The sequence below is a fragment of the Bos grunniens genome, chromosome 18, assembly GCF_055505025.1.
Source record: "Bos grunniens cultivar Pamir isolate PY7600 chromosome 18, Bosgru_T2T1.0, whole genome shotgun sequence".
Taxonomy (NCBI): domain Eukaryota; kingdom Metazoa; phylum Chordata; class Mammalia; order Artiodactyla; family Bovidae; genus Bos; species Bos grunniens.
The window spans coordinates 45,165,162-45,190,140 of record NC_141182.1 but is presented as its reverse complement, the minus strand read 5'-3'; the positions used below and the strand labels follow the sequence as shown (position 1 = coordinate 45,190,140).

The window sequence follows — 24,979 nt, the reverse complement described above, 5'->3', positions numbered from 1 at the left end:
CCAGGAAACCAAGCGGCTGGGACCAGGGAGGTGATAAGATGCACTGTACCTGGGGAGAGTGCACTCGCCAAACACCTGGTCGCCTGAGCTGCTCAGACGTGGGAAGGGCACAAAACGCAGGCCCAACAGAGTCTGTGCCTTTGTGGAGTACCCAGGAACCTGAACAGCATAGATCTGGGAAGTACATGCAAGCCAGGGACCTCTTTAAACAGTTCCCCAGGAAAGCAACCTGGAGCCTGAGCAGTGTAGACCAAGAAAGCACACAAGCTGTGAGAGGGGGCAAACCCAGTGTGGCTGAGACACTATGAGCACTCCCCACACATGCCAGTGATATTTGTTTGCAGTGTTCCTCCCTCCCCGCAGCACAGTTGAACAAGTGAGCTGAAATAAATGACCACCTTCACCCCCTTGTGTCAGGGCAGAGGTTAGATACTGAAGAGACTTGCAAACAGAGGAAGCCAAAATAAACAAAGAAAAGGAAACGGCTTCTCTGGTGGCTCAGAGGGTAAAGCGTCTGCCTGCAATGCAGGAGACCTGGGTTCAATCCCTGGGTCAGGAAGATCCCCTGGAGAAGGAAATGGCAACCCACTCCAGTACTCTTGCCTGGAAAATCCCATGGACAGAGAAGCCTGGTAGACTACAGTCCATGGGATCGCAAAGAGTCGGACACGACTGAGCGACTTCACTTTCACGTTCACTTGGAACAACAGGTGTTACAGATTAAAACCTTGTAGTTAGCACTGGCTACATTGGAAGGGACCTATAGACCTTGAGAAGAAGTATAAGGTGGAACAAGGAACTATCTGAAACTGAACTGACCACATACTGCCCTCAACAGCTCCAGAGAAATTCCTAGATATATTTTACTATTATCATTTTTTAATTTTTTAAATGTTTTTTATTTTTAAGTTCTTTATTACTCCTTTAATTTTCATTTTTAAAACCTACTATTACCTGAGGAAAAAAGACCTTATTTTTAAAGCAAATTTCATATTTTTATATAACTTTTGCAATTTTTTTTAATATTGTATTTTTGAGAGTCTAACCACTACTCTAGATTCTTAATCTTTGCTTTTTGGTATTTGTTATCAATTCTGTACCTTTAAGAATCCAATCTTCAGTACCAATTTTTACTTAGGAGTGTGATTACTGGCTTGATTGCCCTATCCCCTTTGACTCAGCTTTTTCTCCCCCAGATCACCTCTATCTCCTCCCTCCCCCTTCTCTTCTCTACTTACCGCTGTGAATCTTTTTGGGTGTTCTGGGCCATGGAGAAAACTTAGGGAACTGATCACAGGCTAGACTGGTCTCTCTCCTTTTGACTCCCCCTCCTCTCCTCCGGGTCACCTCTATCTCCTTCCTTCCTCTTCTCTTCTCTATGGAACTCCGTGAACCCCTCTGAGTGTTTCAGACTGTGGAGAGAAAATAGGGAAATGATTACTGGCTAGACTGCTCTCTCCCCTTTTGACTCCTCCCCTTCTCTTCCTGGTCACCTCTATCTCCCTCCTCCCTCTTCTCTTCTCCATGTAACTCTGTGAACCTCTCTGGGTGTCTCTCACTGTGGAGAATCTTTTCACCATTAACCAAGATGTTTTATCATCGGTGCTGTATGGATGGAGAAGTTTTGAGGCTTTTATAAGAAAAAGACTGAAAGCCAGAGGCAGGAGGCCTAAATCCAAAACTTGAGAACACCAGAAAACTCCTGACTCCAAGGACCACTAATTGACAAAAGTTTATCCAAAAGCCTCCATAAGCTCCACCCAAGAGCCAACAAGTTCCAGAGCAAGACATACCAAGCTAATTCTCCAACAAAGCAGGAACATAACCCTGAACACAAAAATGCAGGTGGCCAACAGTCACACCAAACCCATAGACACCTCAAAACTCACTACTGGACACTTTATTGCACTCCAGAGAGAAGAGATCCAGGTCCACCCACCAGAACACTGGTACAAGCTTCCCTAACCAGGAAACCTTGACAAGCCACTCATCCAAGCACACCCATATGGAGGAACCTCCACAATAAAGAGGAACCACAAACCTCCAGCATTCAGAAAGGGCACCCCAAACACAGCAACCTAAACAAGATGAAAAGGCAGAGAAATATCCAGCAGGTAAAGGAACATTATAAAAGTCCACCAAACCAAACAAAAGAGGAGGAGATAGGGAGTCTAACTGAAAAAGAATTCACAATAATGATAGTAAAAATGATCCAAAAATTTGAAAACAAAATGGAGTTACAGATAAATAGTCTGGAGACAGGATTCAGAAGATGCAAGAAAAGTTTAACAAGGATCTAGAAGATTTAAAAAAGAGTCAATCAATAATGAATAATGCAATAAATGAGATGAAAAGCTCTCTAGAGGGAACCAACAGTAGAATAGCCCATGCAGAAGATAGGATAAGTGAGATGGAATATAGAATGGTGGAAATAAATGAAGCAGAGAGGAAAAAAGAAAAAAGAATTAAAATAAATGAGGAAAACCTCAGAGACCTCTGGGACAATGTGAAACACCCCAACATTTGAATCCTAGGAGTCCCAGAAGAAAAAGACAAAAAGAAAGGCCATGAGAAAATACTTGAGGAGATAATAGTTGAAAACTTCCCTAAAATGGGGAAGGAAATAGCCACCCAAGTCCAAGAAACCCAGAGAGTCCCAAACAGGATAAATCCAAGGCGAAACACCCCAAGACACATATTAATCAAATTAATGAATATCAAACACAAAGAACAAATATTAAAAGCAGCAAGGGGAAAATAACAAATAACCCACAAGGGGATCCCCATAAGGATAACAGCTGATCTATCAATAAGAAACTCTTCAAACCAGAAGGGAATGCAGGACATACTTAAAGTGCTGAAAGAGAAAAGCCTACAACCCAGATTACTATACCCAGCAAGGATCTCACTCAAATATGACAGAGAAATCAAAAGCTTTATAGACAAACAAAAGCTCAGAGAATTCAGCACAACCAAACCAGCATTTCAACAAATGCTAAAGGATCTTCTCTAGACAGGAATCACAGAAAAGGTGTATAAACTCGAAACCAAAACAATAAAGTAAATGGCAATGGGATCATACTTATCAATAATTACCTTAAATTTAAATGGGTTGAATGCCCCAACCAAAAGACAAAGACTGGCTGAACGGATACAAAAACAAAACCCCTATATATGCTATCTACAAGAGACCCACCTCAAACATAGAGACACATACAGATTGAAAGTGAAGGGCTGGAAAAAGATATTTCACGCAAATGGAGACCAAAAGAAAGCAGGAGTAGCAATACTCATATCAGATATAATAGACTTTGAAATAAAGCCCGTGAAAAGAGACAAAAAAGGACATCACATAATGATCAAAGGATCAATCCAAGAAGAAGATATAATAATTATAGATATATATGCACCCAACATAGGAGCACCACAATACATAAGGCAAACGCTAACAAGTATGAAAGGGGAAATTACAGTAACACAATAATAGTTTGAGACTTTAATACTCCACTCACACCTATGGATAGATCAACTAAACAGAAAATTAGCAAGGAAACACAAACTTTAAATGATACAATGGACTGGTGCTGCTGCTGCTGCTAAGGCACATCAGTCGTGTCCGACTCTGTGCGACCCCATAGATGGCGGCCTACCAGGCTCCTCTGTCCCTGGGATTCTCCAGGCAAGAACACTGGAGGGGGTTGCCATTTAAATCTAATTGATATCTATAGGACATTTTACCCTAAAACAATGAATTTCACTTTTTTCTCAAGTGCACATGAACCTTTTCTGGGGTACATCACATCCTGGGCCATTAATCTAGCCTTGGTAAATTCAAAAGAAAATTGAAATCATCTCAAGCATCTTTTCTGATCACATGTGGTAAGATTAGATGTCAACTACAGGAAAAAAAAAAAAAAAACTTTTAAAAATACAAACATATGCAGGCTAAACAACACACTTTTGAATAACCAACAAATCACAGAAGAAACCAAGATATGCATAGAAACAAATGAAAATGAAAACACAACAACCCAAAACCTATGGGGTTCAGTAAAAGCAGTGCTAAGGGGAAGGTTCATAGCAATACAAGCTCACCTCAAGAAACAGGAGAGAAATCAAACAGGTAACCTAACTCTACGCCTAAAGCAACTAGAACAGAAAGAAATGAAAAACTCCAGGGTTAGTAGAAGGAAAGAAATCACAAAAAATAGGGCAGAAATAAATGCAAAATAAACAAAAGAGAACATACCAAAAATCAACAAAGCTAAAAGCTAGTTCTATGAAAAGATAAATAAAATAGACAAACCATTAGCCAGACTCATCAAGAAACAAAGGGAGAAGAATCAAATCAAGAAAATTAGAAATGAAAATGGAGAAATCACAACGGAAAACACAGAAACACAAAGGATCATAAGAGACTACTATCAGCAACTATATCTAAATAAAATGGACAACTTGGAAGAAATGGACAAATTCTTAGAAAAGTATAACTTTCCAAAACTGAACCAGGAAGAAAAAGAAAATCTTAACAGACCCATCACAAGCACAGAAATCAAAATCATAATATGAAATCTTCCAACAAACAAAAGCCCAAGACCAGATGGCTTCACAGCTGAATTCTACCAAAAATTTAGAAAAGAGCTAACACCTATTCTACTCAAACTCTTCCAAAAAATTGCAGAGGAAGATAAACTTCCAAACTCATTCTATGAGGCCACCATCACCCTAATACCAAAACCACACAAAGATGCCACAAAAAAAGAAAACTACAGGCCAATATCACTGATGAACATAGATGCAAAAATCCTTAACAAAATTCTAGCAAACAGAATCCAACAACATATTAAAAATATCATACATCATGACCAAGTGAGCTTTATCCCAGGGATGCAAGGATTCTTCAATATTCACAAAGCAATCAATGTGATACAACACATTAACAAATTAAAAGATAAAATCCACATGATTATATCAATAGATGCAGAGAAAGCCTTTGACAAAATTCAATATCCATTTGCAATAAAAACCCTCCAGAAAGCAGGAATAGAAGGAACATACCTCAACATAATAAAAGCCATATATGATAAACCCACAGCAAACATTATCCTCAATGGTGAAAAACTGAAAGCATTTCCCCTAAAGTCAGGAACAAGAGAAGGATGGCCACTCTCACCACTGCTATTCAACATAGTTTTGGAAGTTTGACCACATCAATCAGAGCAGAAAAAGAAATAAAATGAATCCAGATTGGAAAAGAAGAAGTAAAACTCTCACTGTTTGCAAATGACATGATCCTCTACATAGAAAACCCTAAAGACTCTACCAGAAAATTACTAGAGCTAATCAATGAATATAGTAAAGTTGCAGGATATAAAATCAACACACAGAAATCCCTTGCATTCCTATACAGTAACAATGAGAAAACAGAAAGAGAAATTAAGGAAAGAATTCCATTCACCATTGCAACGAAAAGAGTAAAATACTTAGGAATATATCTACCTAAAGAAACAGAAGACCTATATATAGAAAACTATAGAACACTGATGAAAGAAATCAAAGATGACACAAATAGATGCAGAAATATACCATGTTCATGGATTGCAAGAATCAATATAGTGAAAATGAGTATACTACCCAAAGCAATCTATAGATTCAATGCAATCCCTATTAAGCTATCAATGGTATTTTTCAGAAAATTAGAACAAATAATTTCACAATTTGTATGGAATTACAAAAACCCTTGAATAGCCAAAGCAATCTTGAGAAAGAAGAATGGAACTGGAGGAATCAACCTGCCTGACTTCAGGCTCTACTACAAAGCCACAGTCATCAAGACAGTATGGTACTGGCACAAAGACAGAAATATGGATCAATGGAACAAAATAGAAGCCCAGAGATAAATCCACGCACCTATGGATACCTTATCTTTGACAAAGGAGGCAAGAATACACAATGGAGCAAAGACAATCTCTTTAACAAGTGGTGCTGGGAAAACTGGTCAACCACTTGTAAAAGGATGAGACTTGAACACTTTCTAACACCATACACAAAAATAAACTCAAAATCAATTAAAGATCTAAATAGAAGACCAGAAACTATAAAACTCCTAGAAAAAAACATAGGCAACTCTCTCTCACATAAATCACAGAAGGATTCTCTATGACCCATCTCCTAGAGTAATGGAAATACAAGCAAAAATAAACAAATGGGACCTAATTAAACTTAAAAGCTTTTGCACCATGGGAAAAAAAAAAAAAAACTATAACCAAGGTGAAAAGACAGCCTTCTGAATGGGAGAAAATAATAGCAAACGAAGCAACTGACAAAGAATTAATCTCAAAAATATACAAGCAACTCCTGAAGCTCAATTCCAGAAAACTAAGCGACCCAATCAAAACATGGGCCAAAGAACTAAACAGACATTTCTCCAAAGAAGAGATACAAATGGCTAACAAACATGAAAAAATGCTCAACATCACTCATTATCAGAGAAATGCAAATCAAAACCACAATTAGGTACCATCTCACACCCCTCAGAGTGGCTGCTATCAAAGTCTATGAACAATAAATGTTGGAGAGGGTGCTGAGAAAAAGGAACCCTCTTACACTGTTGGTGGGAATGAAAACTAGTACAGCCACTATGGAGAACAGTGTGGAGATTCCTTAAAAAACTGGAAATAGAACTGCCATACGACCCAGCAATCCTAGTGCTGGGCATACAGACTGAGGAAACCAGAAATGAAAGAAACACATGTACTCCAATGTTCATCGCAGCACTGTTTACAATAGCTAGGACATGGAAACATCTAGATGTCCATCGGCAGACGAATGGATGAGAAAGCTATGGTACATATACACAATGGAATATTACTCAGCCATTAAAAAGAATGCATTTGAATCCGTTCTAATGAAGTGGATGAAACTGGAGTCTATTATACAGAGTGAAGTAAGTCCGAAAGAAAAACACCAATACAGTAATTAACACATATACATGGAATTTAGAAAGATGGTAACCACAGACTGGTTCCAAATAGGAAAAGGAGTATGTCAAGGCTGTATATTGTCACTCTGCTTATTTAACTTATCTGCAGAGTACATCATGAGAAATGCTGGGCTGGAAGAAGCCCAGGCTGGAATCAAGATTGCCAGGAGAAATATCGATAACCTCAGATATGCAGATGATACTACCCTTATGGCAGAAAGTGAAGAGGAACCCAAAAGCCTCTTGATGAAAGGGAAAGAGGAGAGTGAAAAAGTTGGCTTAAAGCTCAACATTCAGAAAACGAAGATCATGGCATCTGGTCCCATCACTTCATGGGAAATAGATGGGGAAACAGTGGAAACAGTGTCAGACTTTATTTTTGGGGGGCTCCAAAATCACGGCAGATGGTGACTGCAGGCATGAAATTAAAAGACGCTTACTCCTTAGATCACAAAGAGTCAGATACGACTGAGCGACTTCACTTTCTTTACTCCTTGGAAGGAAAGTTATGACCAACCTAGATAGCATATTCAAAAGCAGAGACATTACTTTGCCAACAAAGGTCCGTCTAGTCAAGGCTGCGGTTTTTCCAGTGGTCATGTATGGATGTGAGAGTTGGACTGTGAAGAAAGCTGAGTTCTGAAGAATTGATGCTTTTGAACTGTGGTGTTGGAGAAGACTCTTGAGAGTCCCTTGGACTGCAAGGAGATCCAACCAGTCCATTCTAAAGGAGATCAGTCCTGAGTGTTCTTTAGAAAGAGTAATGCTAAAGCTGAAAGTCCAGTACTTTGGCCACCTCATGCGAAGAGTTGACTCATTGGAAAAGACTCTGACGCTGAGAGGGATTGGGGGCAGGAGGAGAAGGGGACAACAGAGGATGAGATGCCTGGATGGCATCACCAACTAGATGGACGTGAGTTTGAGTGAACTCCGAGAGTTGGTGATGGACAGGGAAGCCTGGCGTGCTGCAATTCATGGGGTCGCAAAGAGTCAGACACGACTGAGCAACTGAACTGAACTGAATGATGACCCTATATACGAGACAGCAAAAGAGACACAGAAGTAAAGAACAGACTGTTGGACTCTGTGGGACAAGGTGAGGGTGGAATGATTTGAGAGAATAGCATTGAAACATTTATATTATCATATATGAAATAGATCACCAGTCCACGTTCGATGCATGAGGCAGAGTGCTCAGGGCTGGTGTACTGGGAGGACCCTGAGGGATGGGATGGGGAGGGAGGTGGGAGGAAGGATCAGGATGGGGAACACATGTACACCCATGGCTGATTCATGTGAATGTATGACAAAAATCACAATATTGTAAAGTAATTAGCCTTCAATTAATTTTTAAGCAAAAAAAATATAGATTTCATGTGGTTTTCCATTATAATAAAATTAATAATATAATTCCGGAAAAGTAACAAATTTGTATCAACATGTAGTTGGATTAACAAACCTTGTGCTGCATGCTGTGCTCAGTCACTTCGGTCATGTCTAACTCTTTGCAACCTATGGACTGTAGCCCACCTGGCTCCTCTTTCCATGGGATTCTCCAGACAAGAATACTGGAGTAGCTTGCTGTGCCCTCTGCCAGGGGATCTTCCCAACCCAGGAATCAAACCCATATCTCTGGCATCTCCTGCATTGCAGGCAGGTTCTTTATCCACTGAGCCACCTGGCAAGCCCCAACAAACCTTGGTATATCAATATGATGAAATACTATTTGGCAAAAAACCTGAACTATTGTTGCCCACAACATAATTCAACAAAAGGACTAGGTACAAAAGAGCTTATCTTTCATAATTCAATTTATATGGGTAAAATAATGGAAATGTTTACTATCTTGACTTTTGTGTTTATCATGTAAAAATTTTTCTAAACTCATCAAACTGTATACTGAAACTGATTACATTTCTGTAAAAATGGGTAGAAGACTTGAACAGACATTTCTCCAAAGAGGACATATACATGGCCAATAGGCACCTAAAAAGATGTTCAACATCACTAGTTATCAAAGAAATGCAAATCAAAACTACAATGAGATATCACCACACACTGATCAGAATGGCTATCATTAAAAAATCCACGAACAACAAATGCTGGAGAGGGTGTGGAGAAAAGCGAACCTTCCTATATTGTTAGTGGGAATGTAAATTGGTACAGCCACTATGGAGAACAATATGGAGGTTCTTTTAAAAACTAAAAATAGAGCTACTATATGATGCTGCAATCCGACTCCCGGGCATATATCCAGAGAAAAATATGGTCTGAAAAAATACATGTATCCCAATGTTCATTTCAGCACTGTTTTCAATAGCCAAGACATGGAAGCAACTAAATGTCCATTGACAGAGGAATGGATAAAGAAGGTGTGGTACATAGATACAATGGGATATTACTCAGTCATTAAAAAGAATGGAATAATGCCATTTGCAGCAACATTGATGGATCTAGAGAGCTCCATACTGGGTGAAGTAAGTCAAACAAAGAAGAAGAAATACCTTATGACATCCTTTATGTGTGGAATCTAAAAAGAAATGATACAAATGAACTTACTTACAAAATAGAAAGAGACTCACAGACTTAGAAAACAAATTTATGGTTGCCAGGGGGAAGGGATAATGGGAGTTTGGGAAGGTCATGTACACACTGCTATATTTAAAATGGATAACAAGAACCTATTGTATAGAACAGGGAACTCTATTCAGTGTTATGTTCCAGCTTGTATGGGACCCCTCCAATCTGGGGGAGAATGGATATGGTTGAGTGAAAAGAAATGATTGAGCAGAAATGTGCAGTAAAGCTGAGATTAGGCATCATGAAAATATAGAGAAGTCATTCAGTTCTGTTGTCTGATATTCCCTAACAATGCTCCCAGCTCAATGAACATGTAGGACTTGTCATGAAATGAGGATGTTCCAAGAAAGTGTTGTGAGTGCACAAGGAATAGGTACTCATGAGCACATGGCTTCCCAAAGAATATAGTCTAAATGAGGTGAATAATATCAGGAAAGATAGGATCATGTATAAACAGGAATGGGTTCCAGGGAGAGCTGACATTCAAGTGGTTCACTCCAGTATATTTGTTTTGGTACTAAAATACTCCTATATATTTGCATAATAATTGCTGTTCCAAGAGTTCCAACAGTCTCACCACTACTGCAGTCTCAGGGATCCTAATTTCATGCCTTCAGTGCCTGCCAAACTAACTGTTTGACTCCTCAACTAAACTCTTGACAAGTGGAACGCTGGGGTGCTTCCAGGACTCTGTAACAGCTGACTGTAGATCTAGCTTATCACTAATTGAAATGGTAAGTCCCTTTAGACGCTCTCTACTGTAAAGAAGACATAGTACATATATACAACAAAATATTACTCAGCCATAAAAAATGAACAAAATTGTGCCATTTATAGAGATGTGGATGGATCTAGAGACTCTCATACAGAGTGAGGTAAGGCAGAAAGACAAGAACAAATATCATATAGTAACACAAGTATGTGGAATCTAAAAAAAAAATGGTTTGGTATAGATTCCACATGTATGTGGAATCTAAAAAAAATGGTTTGGTATAGTAATAAAGAGGCAGAGCTGGAGAAAGAGGCAGCTGCCCAGCACTGGAGCGAGTGGCTGTGAGAAGATAGCCCATGCCCAGGGCTAAAGGAGGAGCCCAAGCAAGACGGTAGGAGGGCCGAATTCATTGGGGTTTAGAATCAAACCCCATTCCTGCCAGAGATGCTCAGAGGGCTCAAACAAACCTTGTGCACACCAGGACCCAGGGACCCCACAGAGACTGTGACAGAACTGTTTGAGCATCTCTTGTAGAGGTACGGGTCAGCAGTGGACTGCCACAGGGACAGGGACTCTGGGTGCAGCAGACTTGGGTATGGCATAAGCCCTCTTGGAGGAGGTCGCCATTAACCCCATCATAGAGCTGCCAGAATTTACATAGGACTGGGGAATAGACTCTTGGAGGGCACAAAAGGAACCTTCTGTGCACCAGGACCCAGGATAAAGGAGCAGTGATCCCACAAGAGACTGACCCAGACATGCCTGTGAGTGTCCAGGACCCTCTAGTGGAGGCGTGGGTCAGTGGTGGCCTGCTGCAGGGTTGGGGGCACTGAGTGTAGCAGTACATGTATAGGATCTTTTGAAGGAGGTTTATCTTTATTACCTCCATTATCCACTATCTCTACATACCATTATCTTCATTAACTCCACCATAGTTTGGCTCCAGGTGAATAGCAGGGGGGTTTCAGTGTGTCTGCCCTCTGTGGCTGTCTCGCAACACTTGCCGTCTTAATTGGATTCTCTTACCTTGGATGTGGGGTATCTCTTCACGGCTGCTCCAGCAAAGCGCAGCCGCTGTCCTTACTTTGGACGAGGGGAATCTCCTTACCACCGCCCTTCCTGACCTTGAACGTGGAGTGGCTGCTCTCGGCCCTCCTGAAACCATAATCACAGAAAACTAGTCATTCTAATCACATGGACCACAGCCTTGTCTAACTCAATGAAACTAAGCCATGCCCATGGAGCCACCCAAGACGGGTGGGTCATGGTGGAGAGGTCTAACAGAATGTGGTCCACTGGAGAAGGGAATGGCAAACCACTTCAGTATTCTTGCCTTGAGAACCCCATGAACAGTATGAAAAGGCAAAATGATAGGATACTGAAAGAGGAACTCCCCAGGTCGGTAGGTACCCAATATGCTACTGGAGATCAGTGGAGAAATAACTCCAGAAAGAATGGAGCCAAAGCAAAAGCAATACCCAGTTGTGGATGTGACTGGTGATAGAAACAAGGTCCGATGCTGTAAAGAGCAATGTTGCATAGGAACCTGGAATGTTAGGTCCATGAATCAAGGCAAATTGGAAGTGGTGAAACAGGAGATGGCAAGAGTGAACGTTAACATTCTAGGAATCAGCGAGCTAAAATGGACTGGAATGGGTGAATTTAACTCAGGTGATCATTATACCTACTACTGTGGGCAGGAATCCCTTAGAAGAAATGGAGTAGCCATCATGGTCAACAAAAGTCTGAAATGCAGTACTTGGATGCAATCTCAAAACAGAATGATCTCTGTGCATTTCCAAGGCAAACCATTCAATATCACAGTGATCCAAGTCTATGCCCTGACCAGTAATGCTGAAGAAGCTGAATTTGATTGGTTCTATGAAGACCTACAAGATCTTTTAGAACTAACACGCAAAAAAAAAAAAAAAAAAAAGATGTCCTTTTCATTATAGGGGACTGGAATGCAAAAGTAGGAAGCCAAGAAACACCTGGAGTAACAGGCAAATTTGGCCTTGGAATACAGAATGAAGCAGGGCAAAGACTAATAGAGTTTTGCCAAGAAAATGCACTGGTCAGTGGTTAAGACTTCACCTTCCAATGCAGGGGGTGCGAGTTTGATCCCTGCTTAGGTAGCCAAGATCCCACATGCCTCCTGGCCAAAAGAACAGAACATGAAACAACAGAAGCAAAATTGTAACAAATTCAATAAAAGCTTTAAAAAAAAAAGAAAATGCACTGGTCATAACAAACATCCTCTTCCAACAACACAAGAGAAGACTCTACACATGGACATCACCAGATGGTCAACACCGAAATCAGATTGATTATATTCTTTGCAGCCAAAGATGGAGAAGCTCTATACAGTCAGCAAAAACAAGACCAGGAGCTGACTGTGGCTCAGATCATGAACTCCTTATTGCCAAATTCAGACTGAAATTGAAGAAAGTAGGGAAACCACTAGACCATTCATGTATGACCTAAATCAAATCGCTTATGATTATACAGTGGAAGTGAGAAATAGATTTAAGGGACTAGACTGATAGATAGAATGCCTGATGAACTATGGAATGAGGTTTGTGACATTGTACAGGAGACAGGGATCAAGACCATCCCCATGGAAAAGAAATGAAAAAAAGCAAAATGGCTGTCTGGGGAGGCCTTACAAATAGCTGTGAAAAGAAGAGAAGCAAAAAGCAAAGGAGAAAAGGAAAGATAAGCACCTGAGTGCAGAGTTCCAAAGAATAGCAAGGAGAGATAAGAAAGCCTTCCTCAGCGATCAATGCAAAGAAATAGAGGAAAACAATAGAATGGGAAAGACTAGAGATCTCTTCAAGAAAATTAGGAATACCAAGGGGACATTTCATGCAAAGATGGGCTCGATAAAGGACAGAAATGGTATGGACCTAACAGAAGCAGAAGATATTAAGAAGAGCTGGCAAGAATACACAGAACTGTACAAAAAAAAAAAATCTTCATGACCAAGATAATCATGATGGTGTGATCACTCACCTAGAGCCAGACATCCTGGCATGTGAAGTCAAGTGGGCCTTAGGAAGCATCACTACTATCAAAGCTAGTGGAGGTGATGGAATTCCATTTGAGCTATTTCAAATCCTGAAAGATGATGCTGTGAAAGTGCAGCACTCAATATGTCAGCAAATTTGGAAAACTCAGCAGTGGCCACAGGACTGGAAAGTCAGTTTTCATTCCAATCCTAATGAAAGGCAATGCCAAAGAATGCTCAAACTACCACACAATTGCACTCATCTCACATGGTAGTAAAGTAATGCTCAAAATTCTCCAAGCCAGCCTTCAGCAATACGTGAACCGTGAACTTTCTGATGTTCAAAATGGTTTTAGAAAAGGCAGAGGAACCAGAGATCAAATTGCCAACATCCGCTGGACCATTGAAAAAGCAGGAGAGCTCCAGAAAAACACCTATTTCTGCTTTATTGACTATGCCAAAGCCTTTGACTGTGTGGATCACAATAAACTGTGGAAAATTCTGAAAGAAATTGGAATACCACACCACCTGACCAGCCTCTTGAGAAACCTGTATGCAGGTCAGGAAGCAACAGTTAGAACTGGACATGGAACAACAGACTGGTTCCAAATAGGAAAAGGAGTACGTCAAGGCTGTATATTGTCACCCTGCTTATTTAACTTATCTGCAGAGTACATCATGAGAAATGCTGGGCTGGAAGAAGCCCATGCTGGAATAAAGATTGCCGGCTAAATATCAATAACCTCAGACATGCAGATGATACCACCCTTATGGCAGAAAGTGAAGAGGAACTCAAAAGCCTCTTGATGAAAGGGAAAGAAGAGAGTGAAAAAGTTAGCTTAAAGCTCAACATTCAGAAAACTAAGATCATGGCATCTGGTCCCATCACTTCATGGGAAATAGATGGGGCAACAGTGGAAACAGTGTCAGACTTTATTTTGGGGGGCTCCAAAATCACTACAGATGGTGATTGCAGCCATGAAATTAAAAGACGCTTACTCCTTGGATCACAAAGAGTCGGACACGACTGAGTGACTTCACTTTCTTTACTCCTTGGAAAGAAAGTTATGACCAACCTAGATAGCATATTGAAAAGCAGAGACACTACTTTGCCAACAAGGTCCGTCTAGTCAAGGCTATGGTTTATCCAGTGGCCATGTATGGATGTGAGAGTTGGACTGTGAAGAAAGCTGAGTGCCGAAGAATTGATGCTTTTGAACTGTGGTGTTGGAGAAGACTCTTGAGAGTCCCCTGGACTGCAAGGAGATCCAACCAGTCCATTCTAAAGAAGATCAGTCCTGGGTGCTCTTTGGAAGGAGTGATGCTAAAGCTGAAAGTCCAGTACTTTGGCCACCTCATGCGAAGAGTTGACTCATTGGAAAAGACTCTGATGCTAGGAGGGATTGGGGGCAGGAGGAGAGGGGGATGACAGAGGATGAGATGTCTGGATGGCATCACCAACGCAATGGACGTGAATTTGAGTGAACTCCAGGAGTTGGTGATGGACAGGGAGGCCTGGCATGCTGCAATTCATGGGGACGCAAAGAGTCAGACATGACTGAAGCGACTGAACTGAACTGAAATAGCAGGGTAGGAACACAGCTCCATTCATGAATAGAAAATTGGATTAAAGATTTACTGAGGCCCCGCCCATCAGAACAAGACCAAGTTTCCCCCTCAGTCAGTCTGTCCCATCAGGAAGTTTCCATAAGCCTCTTATCCTTCTCAATCAGAGGGCAGACAGACTGTAAGTCACAATCACAGAAAACTAACCAATCTGATCACATGGACCACAGCCTTGTATAACTCAATGAGACCATGAGCCATGCTGTGTAGAGCCACCCAACAGGATGGGTCATAGTGGAGAGTTCTGACAAGACATAGTCCACTGGAGAAGGGAATGGCAAACCATTTCAGTATTATTGCCTTGAGTGAACAGTATGAAAAGGCAAAAAGAGAGGACAATGAAAAATGAACTCCCCAGGTCAGTGGATGCCCAATATGCTACTGGAGATCAGTGGAGAAATAACTCCAGAAAGAATGAAGAAATGGAGCCAAAGCAAAAACAACACCCAGTTGTGGATGTGACTCGTGATGGAAGCAAGGTCCGATGCTGTAAAGAGCAATATTGCATAGGAACCTGGAATGTTAGGTCCATGAATCAAGGCAAATTGGAAGTGGTCATACAGGAGATGGCAAGAGTGAATGTCAAGATTTTTGGAATCAGCGAACTGAATTGGACTGGAATGTGTGAATTTAACTCAGATGACCATTATATCTACTATTGTGGGCAAGAATCCCTTAGAAGAAATGGAGTAGCCATCATAGTCAACAAAAGAGGAAAAATGCAGTACTTGGATGCAATCTCAAAAACAACAGAATGATCTCTGTGCATTTCCAAGGCAAGTCATTCAATATCACAGTAATCCAAGTCTATGCCCTGACCAGTAATGCTGAAGAAGCTGAACAGTTCTATGAAGACCTACAAGACCTTCTAGAACTAACACGCAAAAAAGATGTCCTTTTCATTATAGGGGACTAGAATGTAAAAGTAGGGAGCCAAGAAACACCTGGAGTAACAGGCAAATTTGGCTTTGGAGTACAAAACAAAGCAGGGCTAAAGCTAATACAGTTTTGCCAAGAGAACGCACTGGTCATAGCAAACACCCTCTTCCAACAACACAAGAGAAGACTCTACACATGGACATCACCAGTTCGTCAACACCAAAATCAGATTGATTATATTCTTTGCACCCAAAGATGGAAAGCTATATACAGTCAGCAAAAACAAAACTGAGAGCTGGCTGTGGCTCAGATCATGAACTCCTTATGGACAAATTCAGACTTAAACTGAAGATAGTAAGGAAAATCACTAGACCATTCAGGTATGACCTAAATCAAATCCCTTACGATTTACAGTGGAAGTAAGAAAAAGATTTAAGGGACTAGATCTGATACACAGAGTGCCTGAAGAACTATGGATGGAGGTTCATGACACTGTACAGGAGACAGGGATCAAGATCATCCCCAAGAAAAATAAATGCAAAAAAGCAAAATGGCTGTCTGAGGAGGCCTTACAAATAGCTGTGAAAAGAAGAGGAGGAAAAGGCAAAAGAGAAAAGGGAAAATATACCCATTTGAGTGCAGAGTTTCAAAGAATAGCAAAGAGACATAAGAAAGCCTTCCTCAGTGGTCAATGCAAAGAAATAGAGGAAAACAACAGAATGGGAAAGACTAGAGATCTCTTCAAGAAAATTAGAGATACCAAGGGAATATTTCATGCAAAGATGGGCACAATAAAGGACAGAAATGGTACAGACCTAACAGAAGCAGAAGATATTAAGAAGAAGTGGCAAGAATACACAGAAGAACTATACAAAAAAAGATCTTCACAACCCAAATAACCATGATGGTGTGATCACTGGACCAGAGCCAGATATCCTTGAATGGGAAGTCAAGTGGGCCTTAGGAAGCATCACTACTATCAAAGCTAGTGGAGGTGATGGAATTCCAGTTGAGCTATTTCAAATCCTAACAGATGATTCTGTGAAAGTGCTGCACTCAATATGTCTGCAAACTTGGAACACTCAGCAGTGGCCACAGGACTGGAAAAGGTCAGTTTTCATTCCAACCCCGAAGAAAGGCAATGCCAAAGAATGCTCAAACTACCGCACAATTGCACTCATCTCACATGTTAGTGTTGTAGCTATGCGTTCCCAGCCAATGCACAAAATGTTGTAGCCACGTGTTCTGGGAAACAAACTCACTCAGAAGGACAATGCAGATAGTGGAGTGCAGTTTATTATACAGGCGGGCCCAAGGCAGAGTCTCCTCTTAGCCAAGGACCCCAACCGGTTTTTGCGAAAACATTATATACCCTAAGTGTACATGCTCAAACCCACCTCCCCAAATTCTCTGAAACTAATCTGAGCAAAGGAAAAGAAAGATACAATCAAAGTTAAACTGTGATTCATATGCCTTAAACCCATGATTTGTATGACTTAAGCCTAGGTAGTTAACAGTGGACTATATCAAACGGCCTGCAGTCATACCCCCAAAAGTATAGTAGAATTTATGATTCTATTTGGTTACACAGATAATTGGGGTATTCTTTTAGGCAACAGAGAGTCTAGGTATGAGCCCTGGGGCTCTTTCATGTGTGTGTGTTGGGGGGTGGGGGGTGGGGGGGAGTCTGGTTTTCAAGTTGGTATGTCGTTTCCATAGATACTGGGCATATAGCTCAGTGTCCACAGTCTGGCCCAAGATGAAGTCTTGCTTTCAAGATGGAGCCTGTTCTGTCTGTTTCCGCCTTCATTCCTCTCTCTTGATGCTCTTAACTCATAGTATGAGCACCACTCCTAGGGATATATTGCACCCTGGCTCTCCGACCACCAATTTGGGACAACAACACCAACCTTTGGTTACAAAGTTCATAATACATTGTAAAATGCAGGGTCCACAAAGCAGAACTATCAAGGCAACTGTAACAATGGTAAATATAGTTTTCTGCCAATCACCCTTCACCCAAGATAGGACCGAAGTCCAGAAAGGAATGTTTTCACTTGACATTGCTTTTACCTGGTTTTTCATGTCATCTAAAACAGCTGATACATTGCCAGATAAATCAGGAATATATACACAACATTCAACCTTAATTATAACACAGGTCCCTCCTTGAGCAGCTGTGAGCATGTCCAAAGTCACTCTATTTTGAATTGCCGCTTTTCTCATTTGGATTTGTTCTTCATTTAAGGCTTGGAAATGGCAACCCACTCCAGTATTTTTGCCTAGAGAATCCCATGGACAGAGGAGCTGGCGGGCTACAGTCCATGGGGTCGCAAAAAGTCAGACACGACTGAGGGATTAATACAATACTAATACTAAGGCTTGGATGGCTTTAGCACCATCTAGGAGGGCCTGTTTTGTGAAATTAGTCAAGGCCTCTACTTTAATCATAATATCTGTTGTCCCTGTAGAAGGTACGAATAAGGCAGCAACATACTCATACCATTGAAACACAGACCTTGTCCAACTAGCATGTAAATAAGGTAGATTTACCAGGGCTTGTTGTACATTAGGCTTTATGCTGCCATGGGCAAAAGTGAATCCCAGTGTGCAGTGGCCTACCCATCTGATTGGTAGCCAAGGCCAAAGGTTAGGCCCACAAAGCCATTGGGTTCCATTGGGTGCCATCCAGCAGATTCCAGGGTTATATTTCCAATCAGATCCTGGCCAATGGATGGACTGGTTGGGCTGGTATGTGACCTCAAATGTTCATTTACATTGTTTGGTGGATAGGTACCCCATATATTTTAGTTCTTTTGAGTCTAATGGATGGTGACCAAACTCTACCCTTTGTTCTTTTTGTTCCCAGCATATAGTGGTGGGAGTAATTAATTGACCCTTTTCTGGGTCATCCAGAAATATTCATCCCAGACTTGGTAGAATTGTTCAACATAACTCCCTTGCCGGTCAGGGAGCTTTTTTCCTTTTGTTCTTTAAATATGAGGTATAGGCTTTTGTTACTCCTGTGAAACTGGTGTTTACATCAAATGTAACCCCATGACCCAAGTCTATTGACTGTAGATCTGGCTTACACCAAGAGAGCAGGGACAGATTATGATGGACAAGAGAAAGCAAAGTCTCTTTTTGTCATTCCAGAAAAGAGCAGAATGGTTTAAAATCTCCTTGGCGGAGTAGTGACACCCACCAAGGAAGTCCATCCATCACAGACAGAGGCATAGCCCCACATACCCAGCAGTTGGAGGTGGTGTGGAAGTCCACATAGGAATGTGCCCATGAGATGAAAACATAGTCCTGAGTTGAAATGGAAGTTAAATTCAAAATCACGTTGATGAGCCCAAGCAGCAGGAGTTGATTATGCAGCTTCATCCTGAAGGGGCTTGTCTGGGATCTTCTTTTCCTTCTTCTTCTTAAGGATGATCTTAGTATCTCAAGGGTCAGTGGGGTCCCTCTTCACAGTCCACTCAGCAGTTTCTGGGTCTGCGTGATATGTTCTCTTCATCCTCAAATGGTGGATCCAGGGAGTGATACCTGCAACTTTAACTGCTGTAGGGGTGGTTAGAACAACAGTATATGGACCCTTCCAATGTGGGGCCAATGAGTCGTTTCCAGTCCTTGACCCACAACTGATTCCCAGGCACAAATTCGTGAATGTTTTCCCCAAGGGGGAACAGCACCCTTTCTTGTGCAAATTTAGTTACCTGATTTATTACCTTACCCAGTTATTCCATCTGCTGTGAAATCTCATCTCCCCTTACCTGAGGCAAATTTGTTGACACCTGTTTTATTATGGGAGGGGGCAGCCATGGGACTGTGGGGTCATCCTGAGTCTGACCAGAGCCGTCAGAAATAAGCCCACCCAGGAGCAGTCAGCCTCTATGATCCACTTGGAGAGTGTCTCTTTGAGTGTCCAGTTGGCTCCTTCCACCATCCCAGAACTCTGGGGCCTATATGCTGTATGTAATTTCCACTTGATGTTTAAAGTTTTGCTTACTTTTTATACTAAATCGGCTATGAAAGCTGGGCCACTGTCCAATCCAATGCTAGTAGGAAATCCAAATCTGGGAACTTCTCCCTAAGCAGGCACCGGGCTACTTTTGATGCTTTTTCAGTCCAGGTAGGAGAAGCTTCTACCCATCACGAGAACATACATATCATGACCAGCAGGTAATGGTACTGTCGGTGAGGTTTCATTTCAGTGAAGTCCACTTCGAGGTGTTCAAAGGGCAGCGTGCCTTTTAGCTGAATCCATGGAGGTTCCTATCTGTGCTGAGAGTCAGCATTGACCTGTGAGCAGGCAATGCAGTTCTGAGATTTTGTCCTGCATAGGGAAGAGAGGTGGGGAACCAAGAAATATTTTCAAATTAGCTCTTCCTGTTTATTATGGCCTAGATGGGTCGCTAGGTGTGTTTGGCTTACCAGAGTGGGTGCCAGCTCCTCGGTACCAATAATTTGCCACTTGGCAATTCCCACCATCCCTTTTCAGTCTTGATGGCCCCTTCCGCTTTGGCTAGTTGGTTTTGGGCTTCAGTGTATTTTGGAGGGTCCAGTGTTAGCTCAGGCAGCTCCGCCAATATGCGAGCTTTAATAGGGGCTTCATTTGTCACCCCCAAGCCCTCAGCTGCTTCTTTAGTGGTCTTATCTGCCAGTCTTTTCCCCAAGCCTGGGGGGTATCCTCTTTTTGACGTCCTCAGTAGTGTATGACTGCAACCCTTTCTGGTTCCCAGGCAGCATCTAATAGGGTCTTAATTTCTTCCTTATTTTTACTATCTTTTTCACTAGCTGTCAAAAGACCTTTCTCCTTATACAGAGCCCTGTGTACATGTAGTGTGGCAAAAGCATACCTGGAGTCTGTGTAAATGTTTGTCTTCTTACCTTTTGACAGCTGGAGGCCTGGATTAGAGCATATAGTTCGGCCTGTTGAGCGGACCAGTGTGATGGCAGAGAGTTAGCCTCAACGATGGTTTCTTCCATGACTACTGCATATCCCAACAGTCATTGTCCTTGTTTCACCAGGCTGGGGCCATTGGTGTACAGGACCAGATCTGGGTCTGGGATTGGCTGGTCTCTCAAGTCAGGTCTGCTGGCGTATTTCCTTGCAATCATGTGACAGCCCACCTTCTCCCAAAGGAAGGAGAGTGGCTGGATTCAGGGCCTGACAAGGCTCAATAGTAACATGGGGGTTCTCACATAATAGTCCCTTGTATTGACTAATCTGGGATGTCGACAGCCATTTATGGGGTTCCCCTCACAGGAGAGTGTTGACTTCATGCGGGACTTTTACATCTTGGCCCAAAGTCACCTTGGTTGCCTCCTGGACCAGTAAGACAACTACAACAACCGTCCATAAGCATCCCAGCTACCCAGTGGCAACACTGTCCAGCAGTTTCGGGAGATAGGCCACGAGTCAGTCCCATGTCCCCATAGTCTGGGATAACACTCCCATAGCCACCTTGTCCTTTTCAGTCACGTAAAGAGTTAATGGCTTAGCCAAGTTCTGGCAGGCCCAAGGCAGTGCTGACGTAATTGTACTGGGTTTCAGTTCTATTACAAGTGATCTCACCATCGTGATTATCTTGATCATGAAGATCTTTTTTGTACAGTTCTTCTGTGTATTCTTGCCACCTTTTCTTAATATCTTCTGCTTCTGTTAGATACATACGATTTTTGTCCTTTATCAAGCCCATCTTTGCATGAAATATTCCCTTGGTATCTCTAATTTTCTTGAAGAGATCTCTAGTCTTTCCCATTCTGTTGTTTTCCTCTATTTCTTTGCATTGATCGCTGAGGAAGGCTTTCTTATCTCTCCTTGCTATTCTTTGGAACTCTGCATTCAGATGCTTATATCTTTCTTTTTCTCCTTTGCTTTTCACTTGTCTTCTTTTCACAGCTATTTGTAAGGCCTCCCCAGACAGCCATTTTGCTTTTTTTCATTACTTTTCCATGGGGATGGTCTTGATCCCTGTCTCCTGTACAATGTCACGAAGCTCATCCATAGTTCATCAGGCACTCTATGGAATGTGAAGTCAAGTGGGCCTTGGAAAGCATCACTATGAACAAAGCTAGTGGAGGTGATGGAAATCCAGCTGAGCTATTTCAAATCCTGAAAGATGATGCTAGGAAAGTGCTGCACTCAATATGCCAGCAAATTTGGAAAACAGCAGTGGCCACAGGACTGGAAAAGGTCAGTTTTCATTCCAATCCCAAAGAAAAGCAATGCCAAAGAATGCTCAAACTACCGCACAATTGCACTCACCTCACACGATAGTAAAGTAATGCTCAAAATTCTCCAAGCCAGGCTTCAGCAGTACGTGAACCATGAACTTCCTGATGTTCAAGCTGGTTTAAGAACAGGCAGAGGAACGAGAGATCAAATTGCCAACATCTGCTGGACCATTGAAAAAGCAGGAGAGCTCCAGAAAAACACCTATTTCTGCTTTATTGACTATGCCAAAGCCTTTGACTGTGTGGATCACAATAAACTGTGGAAAATTCTGAAAGAAATTGGAATACCACACCACCTGACCAGCCTCTTGAGAAACCTGTATGCAGGTCAGGAAGCAACAGTTAGAACTGGACATGGAACAACAGACTGGTTCCAAATAGGAAAAGGAGTATGTCGAGGCTGTATATTGTCACCCTGTTTATTTAACTTTTATGCAGAGTTCATGAGAAACGCTGGGCTGGAAGAAGCACAAGCTGGAATCAAGATTGCCAGGAGAAATATCAGTAACCTCAGATATGCAGATGACACCACCCTTATGGCAGAAAGTGAAAGGGAACTAAAAAGCCTCTTGATGAAAGTGAAAGAGGAGAGTGAAAAAGTTGGTTAAAGCTCAACATTCAGAGAACTAAGATCATGGCATCCGGTCCCATCCCTTCATGGGAAATAGATGGGGAAACAGTGGAAAGTGTCAGATTTTACTTTGGGGGGCTCCAAAATCACTGCAGATGGTGACTGCAGCCATGAAATTAACAGGCTCTTACTCCTTGGAAGGAAAGTTATGACCAACCTAGATAGCATATTCAAAAGCAGAGACATTACTCTGCCAACAAAGGACCGTCTAGTCAAGGCTGCGGTTTTTCCAGTGGTCATGTATGGATGTGAGAGTTGGACTGTGAAGAAAGCTGAGTGCCGAAGAATTGATGCTTTTGAACTGTGGTGTTGGAGAAGACTCTTGAGAGTCCCTTGGACTGCAAGGAAATCCAACCAGTCCATTCTAAAGAAGATCAATCCCGGGTGTTCTTTAGAAGGAGTGATACTAAAGCTGAAACTCCAGTACTTTGGCCACCTCATGCGAAGAGTTGACTCACTGGAAAAGACTCTGATGCTGGGAGGAATTGGGGGCAGGAGAAGGGGACGACAGAGGATGAGATGGCTGGATGGCATCACCAACTCAATGGATGTGAGTTTGAGTGAACTCCAGGAGTTGGTGATGGACAGGGAAGCCTGGTGTGCTGCAATTCATGGGGTCGCAAAGAGTCGAACAGGACTGAGTGACTAAACTGAACTGAACCAGTGGGACTTGTTTTGCAAGCCTGGGGGGTGTTGTCTTCCACCCAGACCTCAGGGAATTGTCGAGTTAACTCTCTCTCTCGACTGTGTAGCCTGTCCAGGTTTCCCTTCTGGGAGATCGTGCAACCTCCATTCATCTTGAGGGGTTACCAAGAGGAAGAGTAAATAGGCGGTTGAGCCCACTGGAAGAATAGGTCTTTCATGGGGGGGAAGGCCACTTGTGCCCCCAATTTAGACAGCAAGTCTCTTCCCAACAAAGGTACTGGGCATTCAGGGATGTATAAAAATTTATGAGTCACTTGGTGTCCCCCATCTGACATTTTTGAGACACAAAGGCTGCATTTACCCCATCTGAGACCCAGCAGCCTCTGGATCTATTGGTGTATAAAGTCTGTAGGCCTCCCACAGTCTTTCATAGAACTCAGAGGGTGATTTTGTTTTCCTTTGAATCACTTCGGAGGGTTTTGCCATACTCATAGATTTTTCAGGCCCCCCTCTTAAGGCCTTGTAAAATAGCCACCCGATATCCCTCCAGGTGGCCCCTCCCTTCCTCTGTGTTACAGTCCAATTGAGCCTCTCATCAGGGGTGGCTAGTTCTGCCCACTGCTGCCTGTTTGCAGTACCCTCAGGTACCATTTCTCTTAACCATTTTCTGGCCTCACTTAGGATCCTGTGTCTTTCCTCAGTGCTGCAAAGGGAAACTAGTAATTAGATTATGTCATCCCATGTAGGGTGGTGGGTTCGATAAATAGTCTCCATTAGCCTAATCATGGCTTGTGGCTCCCCCAAGGATGGTGGAGTGTCTCTGTAAGTTTAATATATCCGTAGAGAAAAATGGCTGGTAATGCTACAGGGGGCTGATGGTAGTGACCACATGCGCTCTGAACCGGAGGCTGTTGTAGCTCTCTGAGGGGCATCTGTAGTGGAGTTCTTTCCCCCTGTTCCTTGGTGGAGTGCAGCCTTTGTCTAATTCCTGTGTTTTCTTTCCCCTTTCCATCAGTACTCACCTGGAGAGGTGGATACAATCTAGGAGGTCCAGCTGAGGTGGAATTCTGGGGGTGTTGACCAGAGGTCTCCATTGCTGGGATCAGAGCCTGCTGAAACGGCGGCTCTACAATCTCCGGGAGAGCTGGCAAAGAGCAGCGGTGGCTGCAGGAACTTCACTTTGCCCTGGATCGGGCATTAAGGCAGCCTCTGATCCTGGTGGAGCACTGGGAAGCAGATGCGTCATTATCCAGTATGGGGGAGGGGTCAGGTCATCCCCATCCAAATCCTGTAGAATTTCTTTTTTTATCATCAGTCAATCTTTGTGCTATTAATATTTCTCCCTTTCCCTTCGGGATACAGAAGCCTATCCAAGTAGGAGGGTGTTGAGCTAACCCTAGCCATGAGTCAATATATGGATATTGATTTGGGTGTCCTGGCTCTCCTGTGACTACTGTATAGACTGCTTTCACTAATTTTAAGTTCATGGTATCCTCTGGTGGCCATCCTACTCCCATAGGGGGCCATTTGACCTCACAAAGTATGTGGAGGCAGTTAGGCATGATGTTCACCCCGTAGTCTCCTCCAAATCCCTTCTTTAAATTTTTAATCATGCACTCCAATACAGTTGCCTTAGATTCACTGCCCCCCATCTTGCTTACCTTCTCAGACCTT

At 42.3% G+C, this 24,979-nt stretch overlaps 1 long non-coding RNA gene across 7 annotated transcripts in view; it reads right to left on the bottom strand.

The window, feature by feature from the left end:
- Positions 1-24,979, bottom strand: part of LOC147353616 (uncharacterized) — a 55,202-nt gene that overhangs the window by 29,383 nt on the left and 840 nt on the right. For 2 of the 7 annotated variants that reach the window (XR_015145770.1, XR_015145769.1), the window contains exons 2-4: positions 24,328-24,531; positions 11,301-11,429; positions 1,239-1,412 (exon numbers count right to left, since the gene is read on the bottom strand). This is a non-coding gene — a long non-coding RNA (uncharacterized LOC147353616). Of the gene's footprint in view, positions 1-1,238; positions 1,413-11,300; positions 11,430-16,857; positions 20,126-22,060; positions 22,144-24,327; positions 24,532-24,979 lie in introns of those variants that run through there. The other 5 variants (XR_015145768.1, XR_015145765.1, XR_015145766.1 and 2 more) reach the window with 5 other exon arrangements.